Source organism: Camelus bactrianus, chromosome 22, assembly GCF_048773025.1.
Source record: "Camelus bactrianus isolate YW-2024 breed Bactrian camel chromosome 22, ASM4877302v1, whole genome shotgun sequence".
In the NCBI taxonomy this organism is placed as follows: Eukaryota; Metazoa; Chordata; class Mammalia; order Artiodactyla; family Camelidae; genus Camelus; species Camelus bactrianus.
In genome coordinates this window covers 4,274,203-4,288,252 of record NC_133560.1, presented here as the reverse complement: position 1 = coordinate 4,288,252, position 14,050 = coordinate 4,274,203, and the positions used below count along the sequence as shown (strand labels likewise).

The 14,050-nt window shown below is 44.4% G+C and overlaps 1 pseudogene; it reads left to right on the top strand.

Moving 5' to 3' along the window:
* Positions 1–14,050, top strand: part of LOC141574702 (trafficking protein particle complex subunit 9-like) — a 62,945-nt pseudogene that overhangs the window by 5,625 nt on the left and 43,270 nt on the right.

Sequence of the window (14,050 nt, the reverse complement as noted above, 5' to 3'; positions counted from 1 at the left end):
GTCAAGCACGTTCTCCAGTCACTTTTACTCCATTGTTCCTTTTACTGTTCTGCAGTCATTAATTTATAAAACAATGTTTTGGTGCAGGAGCAGAGCCTAATTCTCTCCTGCTGCTCTTGGTGGGAGTGAGTAAAACTTTCCAGCCTGAAATGCAACCACATTTTGTAGCTCAAAAGCTATCTAGACGCATGTAGGTGGAATTTTGGTTTGGGACTATGACCAAGTTGATGTCCCCCGGCAGCGCCGATCCCCACAGGCCCCTGCCTTCCCTGGAGCAGGAGGTGAGGGTGGGTCTTACCTTCCCCACGTCCCTGTCCTCATCACACTCACGTAAGATCTTGTACATGCTGTCAAAGTCACTTTTGTTCTTGTTTCTTTCTAATTTTCGCTTGTTCCTCTTTTCCTTTTTCTTTTTTCCTTTTTCTCTTGTACCGCCCTGTGAGCATGTTGTTGCGTCTGAAAAGGTGGGCTGTGCACACCCTGCATTGGAAATAGCAAGATTGCCCTCCGTGCTGTCTCCATCGCTTTAAAAAGCAAAAATTTAACAGCTGCCTTGATCCATGTATTATCCTAGTCAACTTTTTATTTTCTAATTTTTTGGAATATTTGCTTTGTTAGCACATCACCCACTGGTGTTTGATACCTGTTAAAATCCTTGCTTTGAGGAACCTGTTTGGTCCTCCTTATATTTGGTGACAAATGCGCCCTTATTAAATTTGTTTTGAAGAAGTGAGATGCGAATTGATTTAGGCTGCTGCTGAGGGATTCTTTTCATGGAGTATTTAAACTTGGAAAGTCAAAGTCTGCAGCACCTTGCTCAATTCCTGCTTTTACACAAAAGTGCTCAGCACGCCGTTCCTGGCTGTCACTGTGTGACGTGCGTGATGGCGCTTACTGACCGGCGGTCACTGGTGAGGAGGAAGTGGCCGGCTCGGGGGTGAGCAGCTGCAGGGGATGCTGTTGGAGGAAGCAGTGACTTTTTTTTTTTTGCATTCAACTTCCCCCTGCCATTTATTTTAATTTGCCTTCATAAAGGGACAGTACCGGGTCTATAATCCATGCCACTCTTTTTTTCCTTGTACGAGGCTGGTTTTTCTGAGTATCAGGACAACATGGCCTTCTCCAAAGAGGCTGGCTCACCTGGATCTGGTGGACAAACGGACTGCTAAATGGGACCGTAGCTCCCTCTCTGCTTCAGCCAGTGGGCATTCAGAGCCGGGTCTGTGGTTTGCCTCAGCAGCCCTGCAGGCCTCCCTGTACCGGCCTTTACTTTTAACCCACGTTTGCAGTAAATAGCTAACTCTGTGTCTGTTGCAGCTGACGTCCAAGACTGACAGCCGTGTCGTTAGTTTTCGATAGTGAGACCCGAAGGAAGATGCTTTGGCCGAACTAGGACCTTGCATTCTCACCCCCACCATGGTTCATCTCCCCCGGGGGAAGGGTTTGGCTACCACCATCATGCTGGCCATGAGGCCTTGTTTCTCCTTTCATGCTCTGGTCCAAATGTGGACACTTCATCCTTCACTGACTTGGTCTCGCTTGAGACAGGCCAGACTTTCTGAAAGAGTCCATCACATTCTCGGAGGGAACAGAAAAGAAGTAAGTGTCACAAATAGAAGGAGTCTAGGCTGTCCGGGTTGGCAAATGTAGGCTGGGATCTGTGATGGGTGGGCTGTGCCCTGGACACAGGCCTTTCCCATGGCTCCTGAGAGCCCAGGGGTCAGAGTGAGAACAGCCTTGCCTGGGTTCCTCCATCTTCATCTGCTCACTGGCAAGTGTGTCTGCTAATTAGGAGCTCCCCCAGACCTCGGGTCCTTCAAAGCTCAGACCACGGGAGAACCTTGAGTCCCTTCTCCTGGTCCTCCTGTGTGAGAATCCAGTGCCTTCTGAGGTGACCATCGGCAGGAGATGCCTCCTCCTCCAGGGAGCACCCTTCGGAGGACTGTGACTCACTGCACCATGCTGTGAGCTTGTGGGGTGATGGCCATGGTCCCTGCAGAACCAGACTTGAGATGGGCTTAGCGACAGAAATAACAGGACTGATTCCAGGGCAGGGCTGGTGGGAGGGAACAGGGGAAATTGAATGTGAACTCAAACACCTAGGTGGGTGCTGGGGCTGTTACTAAAATGGGGAGTCTGGGAGGTACCTGCCAGGAATCGAATTCCAGAGTAAATGGTGGACATGAGGCATTTTTAAGATGTCATTTGTCATCGAAGTTAGGACTTCAAAGAGGCACTCGGTTCTATGAGCCTGGGGCTCAGCTGAAGGTGCCGGACTAGAGATACACGTTGGGATTCGTCCTTCTTAGCTGGTGTTCACAGCCTTACATGTGGCTTAGCTCTTCTCAAGAGGTGCAGACTGAGGCTGATGGAGGGCAGGGCTTTGCCTCGGTTGGAGGAAAGCCCAGACAATGCAGCTTTGGTGTGTCAGTCAGCGGCATTTGGGATTTTCAGAGCAATGCCATTTATCCTTAAAGGGCCGGGTGGTGGGCAGGGCCAGCCAGGATGAAATCTAAAGGGAGGGTCGTGGCCACGTGTGCGACTTGGGACGATGCAGAGGCTGCAGGGTCCTGGAGGGGAGACTCCTCAGAAGCTGGAGTTGGAATGGGGAGTGGGGAGAATGTAGTCACACTTACCTGTCAGTTAGGGAGGGAGGCCTAGGGAGTCCCCACCCTACCGGACTCTCTTTCCCATGAACAGAAGGCAATCAGACAGAGGATCTGAGATGAAAAGGGATGGGTGCTGGGAGGGGAGCCAACCTGGAGAATGGTGCTTGGACAGTTCTGGAATAGTCTCCCTGCAAAATAGAGTTAAAAAAACCCAGACTCTAAAGAATATTGATAGTAACTGGGGAGGAGGCAGTTTTTCTGGCCTCCTAAGGGTAAGTCATGTATCCGGGGATACACAGAAGAATCGGGCAGTCTCTTGCGGGGGCTTGACCCTTACCAGAGGCAACAGTGCAAGTTTAAAGGGGGAGAAGGGCAGCGGAGGGAAACTAGCCAGTCCCTGTGTCAGGTACCAGTCGGCAGCCCTACTTGCATGTTGCATTCACCCCCATGCCTCCCAGGTGGGTGGTGGCAGCCCCCTTTTGCGGATTGGCAAGCCTTCTCAGAGGGGTTAAGTTATTGGTCCATTTAGTGACTAGTAAATGCTGTAGCAGGATTCAAGAAGGGCCTTGTCAGACTTCAAGGTCATGTTTTCTCTACTAATTCCGGTACCTCCCTGTTGTACCTGGAATGGTCAAGTAGGTCTGTTTTGGAGCCTTTCAGAAAAAGTGCGATTTAAGTGCCTCAGGACTGTTTCACAAAGCTCAGTGTTCTTTGATTGTTCGGAAGCAACGCAGTATTTTACGCCCCACAGAGGTTAGGTCTTACTCCTTTGACGATGACGTGGTTGCAAATGATGTACAGGTGCAAAACCAGACTTAGCAGCTTCTGAAGGGGAACTCTCCAGTTCTTCCTTGATCGGCTTTCTTCCGCGGGATGTAACTCTGCTGCAGTGTAAGCCTGAGGTTTCTGTATGGATTGAGGGTTTGATAACCAATGTTAACATAAAACGATCAGATGGAGAAAATCGACGTTGGCAATTTATTTTTGGGTTTCATTAGACAAGATGCACTATTGGTTAATGGCCCATATAACGTATGAAATTGAGTACAGAACATTGCATTTCTTACTTTCTACATAGAACTGTGTTCCATTGTAAGGTTGTCTGCTTTGAAAATTCAGCTCAGCCACTAGGGCGCCTGTCAGTGTGTTGGTGTGATTGCATTTTCACAGTGCATGTAATCTGGGCTTCCTCAGCCCCAAACACTCCAGTGCGGAATCATGGGCTGTAGCCATCACTTAGTTATACAAACGCTTCTGAAACTATATGATTCCAAAAAAAAAAAAAAAGGAGAGAGAGAGAAATTGCCTTTATCAAATTTCCTTTGGAATTTAACTGCAAACCGTTGTCGAGCAGTTCTGGCTTGCTTTATATATGAATATATACATTTCTTTGTATGTAACTTGGTTTTTGGACTAGAACACCAAGCTCTTGCTTTCCATGAGCCACAAAAATCGTAACCAAATGACACATTTATGAAATTTTTATTCTGTTTTTCTGAGAAAGAATCCTTAAATTTGGGATTTGGGCTCTGATTTTGCTTTTTGCTCTTCCCACCCCTCTTATCGTCTCACTCCTTTATCCCACGTGGCCTCCAAGATGTCATGGTCTCAGAGGAGTGGGTGGATAAACACCACTTGGTCACCATGCAGTGCTGCTGTAGAGTGAGCCCAGCCAAGACCTAAAGGACATTATCAGAGAGGACTTCCTGGAAGAAATGGGCTCTCCATTCAGTTCTGAGGACAGAGTAAGAGTCAGCCAGGAGAAGGAGTCAAGAAGGTGGCTCAGGTGGCAGGTGCAGCCCGGGCAGAGGCCTGGAGGTTTGTGGGGTGGGGACTCATGGAGACTGACCTCTGTGGTCCAGGGTGGATGGTGTCCCTGCTGGGGAGGACACTGGAGAGGGCCTGGGAGGAGGGTTTAGGAGGAGCTTGGGTTTTACTAGAACTGACACAGGAGGCAGTGAAGGGTGTCAGCAGGAAGTGACCCTCAGGAAAGGTACTTCTGGTTTTGCTTCTGATATTCTTCAGAAAGAAGGGCCGGGATGGGCGAGAGCAGGTATGTCTCTCCCTTTGAGACCCACCCCGTCATTCATTTATTCATAACACGTGCACTTCTGAGTTTCTAGTGGAGAGAGGGTGGACCCACATTAGTAAGCAAAATGTAATTGCTTCTTGGGAGCTTAGCAGTGTCAGAAGTTGACTTAACCTAGAAAGTTCTAGGAACAGAGGAACAAATTGCAGAGGTTGGAGGGAGGGAAGGCTTCCTTGAGAAACAGTCAAAATGAGCCTGGAGGCAAGTGGGAAGTAAGAGCAAGTCAGGGGGCCCCTGAGGTCACTGGGGACCTGGGTACTGAGGTGAGGGTGGGCGAGCACGGTCAGGGTCAGGGTCAGGGGTGGGGCTAGAACTCTACCAGGGAGCTTCTGAATGGTTTGAAGTGGGGGGTTGATGTGATCAAATTTGTGCTTTGGGAAGGCTGCCTTGGCTCTGTTTGTGTGTGTGTGTGTGTGTGTAGCGGGAAAGAGGGGAAGGTTGCCACCAACTGGCGGGGTCATTAGAAGACCATTCACAGGCTGGGAGGTGATCAGTGGGAGTGGGGCGTCGGGGCTGCCTGGGGATGGCAGGGGCATGTGGATGACGGATTTCCTTATGGGGAGGGCTTGTTAGTGGGGCCGCCCTTGAGGCACCTTGTGGCTGGAAGAAAACAGATGGAGGCCGCCAGGTGGACTTTCCTCTTCTCTCCTTCCCTGCCTTGGCTGATGATCTTAGCTCAGCCAACATTTGGAACAGAAGAGGTAAGTTCTAGGGTAGTTGCGCTAGTACTTTGTTGTGCTCGTTCGAGTGAGATCTGATAGGACATATGTTTGTTTTCAGATCTGCATGTTCACTTAGCTAGAAACGTCCCATCTTTTGGATTTTTATAGGGGTTTTTATTCTTGATAAAGATTGCTTTCTTGGTGAAAGGAAATTTAATACAGCTGTTGTTTTTCTCAAAAAGAAATTATATCTTTTAAGAAATTTAATATTCAAAAGAATCGGAATATTTAAAAATGATAAAGTAACGTTTTGGTGTAGTTTCTTTGGTTTCTGAGTTAATGTGGAGTTAGAGCCTTTGCATTACTTAATAGCACATCCTTGTCTGTATTTAAAGAGCTGTTAGTGAGCGCCCCAGGCCCCAACTCTCAAAGCATCATTAAAGTTTGCTCTGAAATAGTGAGGTCATAAAGGTCTTGTTTGCAGAAGCCAAACAGTTGGTTTATAATATGCAGCATAGCTCCCTTTATAAAATAATAATAGGATCAACATTAAGAAAGTGGAAGATAATTGAATTTTTTTAGAGCTGAAACATAAGCTTTCTTGTGCTAATGTTGCAACTGGAACTTTTGAAAAGAAAAATCCTTCTGTAATATCATCTACGTGGAATACATATATGCGTTACACGTTTGAAAAGTAACTGCCCAGTGGTTTTTGAAGTCAGGAGCATTCCAGCGGAGATACTGGCAGTGACGGTTGCTGGTTTTCAATGGAAGAGCCTAAATTTGCCTTCTTAGCTTTTTTTTTTTTTTTTTTGTAGTGAGAGGGTTGAATAGTGCTTTGCCAGCATGATTTTGGGGGTAATTTGGGGGTAGATGTCATGAACCAGCAGTGAGATATTTCCACGCATTTTAATTTCTGGACATCAACAGGGCACATGTGGGGTTTGTGCCTGCAGGCTGGGATGCTGCAGGACTCCCTGATCCATCACCGTTATGTCCTGAAGCTGCTCCGGTCAGTGAATGATTTTCTGTGGCTTGGAGGTAAGGTGGTCTGATGCAGATGATCAGATGTGTAGTTAAAGTGCTATTACTTGAAATAAGAGAAACATAGAAACATGGCTTTAAAAATACAGGATGAGGGAGGAGAATTGTCTGAGCTGCTTGCAGTGGGGAGTCTTCTCAGGTGACTCCCTCACCGTGATCCCTTCCAATATCCGCCCCAGCCCTGCATGGTAGTCCTGCCGAAGCAAGGAAGCACTTTGCTCAGAAACGCAGTGAATTTCCTTGTGCCTCTGTTGGTTGGCTTTTCGTTTAAAGCACATCTTGCCCTTTGTTTAAATGCCATCCCTGCTAGTCACCTCTTAAACTCATTCTTCTGGACCTCATCCATACATAGCTGCTGAATTGATGAACAGAATGTAGTATCTCCATGTAGTGGAACATTATTCAGATGTAAGAGTGAATAAAAAAGAAAAAAATTAAAAGGGAAGATGAAAAAGTCCTCCTGCTTTGGGAAGTCCACCCTGACTACTCAACCCGCCCTTTTCCCTTCGAAACCTAGTCCCTTATATTCCACTATACTCTTTTTGATAGTACTTACCACCTTCTAAAAAACTTTAACGTTTTCAAAAAAAAAAAAAAGAGAGAGAGAGAGAGATGCTTATGCCACTTCAACATGGACAAGCCTTGATAACAGCACGTTAAGTGAAAGAACCAGACACAAACGGCCACATATTGTTGATTTCAGTGATCTCAAATGCCCAGAATAGGCACATGCAGAGGCAGAGAGCAGGTGATGGTTGCAAGGGGCTGGGTGGAGGGCTGTTAAGGAGTGACTGTTAGTGACAGGGGGTTTCTTCTGGGGTGATGAAGTGTTCTGGAAATAGATGGTGGTGAGGGCTGCACAACTGTGAGTGCAGAAGACTGCTGAGCGCTGTCTCTGGGAGTGCCTGATGTTGGGGTGGCTTTATTTTGTTCTCATCCTGCAATATGAAGAGTCATCTTGTGCTGAGGCCATTCTACTCCTGTGAGTGGTGAGGGTCAGAGACTTTGTAGAGTCATGTTTCTTTTTCCCCCTTGGTGAGTTTAGGCAAAAAAGGTTTAAGCCTGAGAAAGTGCTCCATCTGCAGAAATGTCTTTCAGTTTTGCATGATGTAAAAATCTTGAGAGCTTTTTAATCGTTGAGGACAGTCTGTGGGGGAAAAAGCCCTTGAAGCCTAGGTGAGACCTGGAAGAGCCGTGCATACCTCCATGACACGGGTGGGGATTTCACCCCAGTTCAGGCAGTGAAGGGCCCAGACCCGTGAGCGGAGTTGACAGTCATGAATACGTACGTGTATCCGCTGCTTCATTTTGGATGTTAATTTCAAGCTGAGTCAGTTTGTGGCAGCAGCCTCATCCTATATCAGGAATTTATAGTATCTGCTCTTTGTGAAGGCCAGACAGACTTGATTATTTAACAGTCTCTCTTGAATTGATATCTCAGATTCCTTTGTCAAAAGAAAAACAGCAGAAATACAGACATCCTTTAATAACAATGTGACCTGGAACGGGTTTAGTCTCAGTGCCTCAGTGGCCTTATCTGCGGGTGGAGAAGATGATAACAGTGCTTCCCTCAGATGGTGAGGGGGGAGTGAGAAGCACAAATGGAGGACTTAAATGAGATGCTCATGAATGACAAAATTTAGTGCTCTCAGCCTGGTGAGGCCTCAGGGGCAGAGATGTCAGTACACAGCAGTCCTAGCCGGAGCTCGATCCGCGTTGGCAGCTGTTACAATCAGTATCACCACTGTGGGTTATCAGGTAGTTTTAAGACTTGGTAATATGAATTCATGAATAATGTTAAAAGACTAGACATCTCAGATCCAGTTTACATAGTTCTCAAGATTTCCTCTGAGAAATGGAAGTTTTTTTCCCCATCTTAAATCTGAGTTGAGTCTCTAAAAAAATTCTGTATTCCTCCAAATTTTTGCTTTAATTCTCCATTTCTTAAAAAAGTTTTTAAATGGAGTTATTGGGGACTGAACTGAGGGCCTCATGCATGCTAAGCACATACTCTCCCAAATGAGGTAAAATATCCCCCCTGATTTTTTTTAAACTTTACTTTCTTAGTAATCAGAGGTTAGAGGCCTCTAATACTTTTTCTGGAGACTTGTCCATGAACTTGTAAATCTATAATTAATGGACAAAATTTGGTTTATTAAAAAAATCAATAGAATATTCTGCAGTCCACTCCAAAAGGAAATGCTGTTTGACTTAAAGTGTTTTTCCTTTATGGTGATTTCTACTTTTTGGTCTAGCTTAATTTATTAACAGCCATCCTCATCATCATAATGACCAACTCGCTGTGAGTGGACACATACCTAAAGTCAAAATGCTTTCCTCATGTTTTACTTCATAGCAGGTGTTTGAGCGTAGGTATCAGTGTCTCCTTTTTTGCAGCTGAGGGATTGAGAGATGGGCCAGCTTGTCCCAAATCACACGCAGCTGGCGGTGGCTAGCTCGGTGCTGGAATCCAGGCTGCACAGGATGCATTCTCAATTGCTCCTCTAATCAGTATCCCGTTGAGTGGTTTCCCGAACTCCTGTGAGTCCATAAATGACCGATTTTAGCGATCTCAGCCTGATGAGGCCTTCAAAGGAGAGACACCAGTGAGAATGTGAGACAGAGTGGCATAAAATAAAATTGTACATTTTCACAAATGATTTATTCTCAGGTAATGACTTAAAATTAATATTTTTTTGTTTTAGTGCTCTGTAAGCACTAAAAACAAATCATTAAAAGTAATTATAGTGCAAAAGAGAATTGGGCTTTGAACGTCCAACCGTTGCTAATGATGTTACTTGTTTTTCTCTAGGGGCGCTTATTGACTGAAAAATTTACAAAGACTGAATTGGTTTTATGTAGTCTTAGTATGGAAGAAAAGATTGTCAGTGAGTATTGTAAATAAAATCCTTACTCTTTCCTTTCCTGATGATGAATATGTTAGTTGTTTTCATGGCTTAAGTACATTTTGTCATTTGTGAAATTTGAGTAATATCGTTTACCTTGTCTGACTGTGAGAGTTAGACGCTTTGTATACAAAGCACCGTAGAGGTGCTTAATAAAAATGTACTGTCACAATGACTGATACTTTAGAAGTATCAACTCTGAATACTAAAAAGGGTAGCTTATTTCTGATGCATATTCATTATGTATATATATGATATTTATGAATATGGATTAAAGTAACAAGGATTCAGTTTTCTTTACTTCTAGGGCAGTATGAAGTTTTAATGAAATCTGTATCATTCTAGTGAGACAGGGACTAGTTAAATTGCCTTAAGCAGAGGACCTTGAAAATTATTTACACAGAATGTGTATTGTTACAACCCAGAATTCATGTTGCCGTGTAATCATCCACTCAGACATTTAAATTCCTGGGATTCTGACCAGAACCATTAAGTTTAGAAAAATCCACATTAATCATTTTCAGGGAATAAGCTTCTCTGTTTTGTGATTAAATAAAATTTTGATTTTTTTTTCTGCACTCTTAACAGGTTTTAAAATATCAAAATTTTGATTTCACATGTCACTTTTTTAATAGACAGAATAAAGCTCATGCTGTTTTAATATGTAAATAAATGTTTTTGTATTTCAACAAACTTGTGTGATTTTCTGGCTCTTTGAGAAGTATTTTGCAAGATACTTAGATTACCTACTGTTGGAAAAATACAGACGTGACTTTTATGAATATAGGCCTAGTACGGATCTGTTGGTTTTTGCTACAGAGCAAGACATGAGGCCTAGGAGAGCTTTGCTGCTGATTGACAGGAGGACAAATCCAAAGTCTCAGTCTCCCCTCCTGTAAAATGAAGTGGCTGGACTTGATTCTTTCCTCTTCTAAGATGAGTTTCCATGAGCCTATGTCTTTTGTTTATATTCAGGAGTATTAGCAATATCAGATTAAATACTGAATACCCCACCCTTCCCCCGAAGCAAAGTGCAGTATGTGCTACATAAGCTTTAAGTTGTCTGATTCTCTTTTCTCATCCTACAGGCAATTTTTGTGTTGTATCTTTCCCGGCAACCTGGAAGGTCTTTTTAGCCGTAGGTGGCACTGTTGCACCTTCTTACACTCTTAATTTTCCTGTTTGTAAAAGAAGGCTTAAACAACGTTATTTTATTTTGATTACTTTGCTTAATGCTTCAGAATAGCACAATGTCCATTGTGCCTGTCTACCTGGAAAAATTACTCTGCTTATATCTTAGTTTTATTCTGTCATCTCCCTGTGAACATTTCAGACTTGCTGTGCAAACAATGGCAAAATCGGAGTTTTCTTCCAGTGTTAGAAACCAGTGAGCCGGGATTTTATAAAAGAGCTAGAAGCGGCCTCTGGAGCAACTTAAAGCTAAAAAGTGTGTTGAGTTCCCTGAGTATTGACCCGCCACTGTGTGTTAATTGGTGGTAGGAGATTTGGTACATATAGGAAAGGGTGTAGTTTTTTGACTTGGGTTTGTGTGCACGCGCTGCCACTGAGCCACGTGAGCCTGAGTCAGTTCGTTCTGAGTTTTTCCCTCATCTGTGAGATGGGGACGCTCGTATCTGCTTTGTAGAATTGTGATAATTAGAAATTATGTAAAGTGTTTACCACAGTGGGTATGTCAAGAGGGCTCATAAACTTTAGCTGCTGTTTTATGTGAAGCCATCATTTGATGGTCTTTGACAATTACTAAGAAACAGGTAAATAAGAAAAGTTGGTTTTATGATGAAAGATATTTGAGGAGGTTCTATAATTTCTATACCCATAGTTTAGCATCAGCAGAATCAGAACTGTTACACAGTCGCCCTGAACCAACGTTAAGCCACAGAATTTTTTGTTACATCATATATGTTGGGGCCTAAGGGGACCCAATACTTATACACATGTTGTCTCCAGCAGCCAACTGAGAGATGACACAAAAGACTAGGCAGGCGATAAATGTCTTCTTTGTTACTGATGAAGCCACGTTCTCCATGAACTTCAGGGCTGTGGGTAAATGAGTGTCATGATACTGTGTCCCAGAAGTAGAGACTTACCCTGTCCCAGGTAGCTCTGGACCACAGCGAGCCTTCCCTTGAGAGGATCAGCCCCATAATGCACAGGGCTGTTCTGCCATGGAGCTGAGCATCCCAGGTGCTTCCCAAGGGTGGCCAACACTGGAGGGAAAGGAAGGGTTTCACATGCCCTGCTTGTCTCCCCAGAATCACAACTCACTCTGTTAGTGTGAGGAGGGCTAGCTGTGAGCCAGGGGTCAGGGGTGTGAAGGGGGAAGCACTCTCCGTGGCCCAGAGGAGTGGGGAGGAAGCATCCCCTCCCTCAGTTTAAAGACATGGTGGGTTGGAACAGAAGGGTGGACCCTAAGAGTTTATAAAAGGAGAAATAAGGATTTCCTTTGGGACTTAGTCTAGCCAGGAAACAGAGAAGATGATTAGAAAGGAGACTTGTAAACCACTGTAATATTAAGTTGACATTTGTTGAGCACCAAAAATGTGCTACATTCATTTCTGAGCATTTTACAGAAATGAATCCTTCAATCTTCTCAACAAGCGAGTAAGAAAGGTTTGATTGTTATCCCAGTTTTACAGTGTGGAATTTGAGGCAAACAGAGGATAAGTTGGCCAAGGTCACAAAATTAGTTAGTGGCAGAGCTAGTATTTTAACCCTGGCTGTCTGGTTTTGAGGCTTCTAGAATGGGCTTTGGGTGTTTATATGTATCTGCATCCTTGGATTTCTAAACGTCTGTGCATCAGTTAGCCCAGAAAGGACAGAGAAAGGAGAGTCACACAGGTGCTCACAGTCGTGTCTCGGCCACTGTCCATGAAAAGTGCACCATGATTAGCGTTGTTTTCCAGGCAGTAGATCTGTTGGTATAACAGAAATTTAGTCCATTGAATTTATCTAGAAACCCTTCCTGCTCTGTTTCTATCCAAGCTTGCCATGTGACTGCCTGCCCGTGATTGGGCCATTGAGGAGAAGATGTACTAATGGTTGAACTCTGATATTGCAGTCTGGTTCATAGTTTCACTCCTTCTGTTACATTAATAAGTTAAATTTCTGGTTTTCTTGCATCAGTGTGTCATGAGTTTGGTTAATGTGAAACCAGTCCATGGGAGCCCAGGGGTGCTGACGGTATAATGTCTGAGCACGTTGTGGCACTTCTACCCGTGCAGACCTGACTGGAGGATGTACGCCTTCCTCACTGATTTCCCCCAACAGCAGGGTCCTCGCCCACCCCTGTATGTGAGGCTGGGAGCTCTCTGAGTAGGCCAGTCAGCGGCCAAGTTCACCAATCAGAAAATGATGAAGTACCTGGAAGTGGTTTTAATAGAAGAAAAGGGCTTCCAGGTAGTCCAATGGGCTGTTCGAGTAATTTGGTGAAGAGCTGTCCACTGTCTATGGTTGAGCTGCTTCTTTGCTGTTGAAATGTCTGGATTAGATGAAGGGATTTTAAAAAGCAGAAAGGAGTGGTTTCAGGTGGTACATCCACACTGGTGAGAAGTGATGGGTGACCGCCTGTGTGAGGCATAGACAGAGTCTTACAAACTTCATAAAACAGCTTTAAAAGCTCTGCCATCTGAGTGCACTTCATAAGGGGTCCAAATCATCACTGGTCGTGCTGAGAGGGCAAGAAACTGATGATCGCAGAAAGGACACGGAGGCATCAAAAAGGTCTCAGTTGTGTTCCTTGTTTAAAGGATGTGGCACTGTGTAATATATTTGAGCTGGTTTTTCACTGAACAATTTTTTGAGTTTTCTAGGACTCCCCAGTTCCCCAAGATTCCATGCAGCTGGGTGTCCCCTCAGTACAGCTCTGTCAGAGCTTGCCCTGGGCTGACGTGTTGTCACGGGGAGCAGGACGGTCAGCGTCCCCGGCTCCTCCGAGCTTCGTCTCCTCATCCGCAGTGTCGGGTTTCTCTTCCGTGTCTACTTAGTAGGGTTGCTGAGAATCACACGTGATGGTTGTCAGGTGTGATTTGTGGTTGTCTCTGTGATTGGCATATAGTCAATATTTGATAGAAACTCTTGTTTTTTATTGTAATTGTGGCTCCTAGATGGCAGTGGTTTTTAGTCTGCATTTTTTTTATAACTTTACTCTTATTTTTAAATATGCACTTATTTCTATTTATTTTTTTGGAGGTACTGGGGACTGAAGCCAGGACATTGTGCATGCTAAGCAGGTGGTCTACAACTGAGTAATACCCACCCTCCTTGTCTGCACTTAAAACTACATATTGCAATACACAAAATAGCTCTTAAACACCATCATGGGACTTAGTCTCTATATAGGCAGTTGAACACGTATTGTATTTCAATAAGAATAAATGCTGTTGGGACATACCTTTCTGAATATGCTAATGTGCTTAAAAACTATCATAGCTAGTGATAAACACGAGACTTGGATCCAGTGCTTCTTAGGGTCTGTTTTGCCATCATGGGGAATTACGTACTACAGAGAAGGCTAATTGGGTCTCTTTGATATTTTGATGGTTTAGCAGATGAACAAGGCTTTCAAAAGCTGACAGTTTTGTATTTTAAACTAACTACAAAGTTATCTTCTAGAAGTTGGAAATCCTAAGCTTGTGAAGTGCCCAGTAATCCCGGGGGAATATGTCTGTGTGTGAGAACGATTGTGTGTGTGAGTTCAGGAAGGTAGAAAGAAGTTCCATA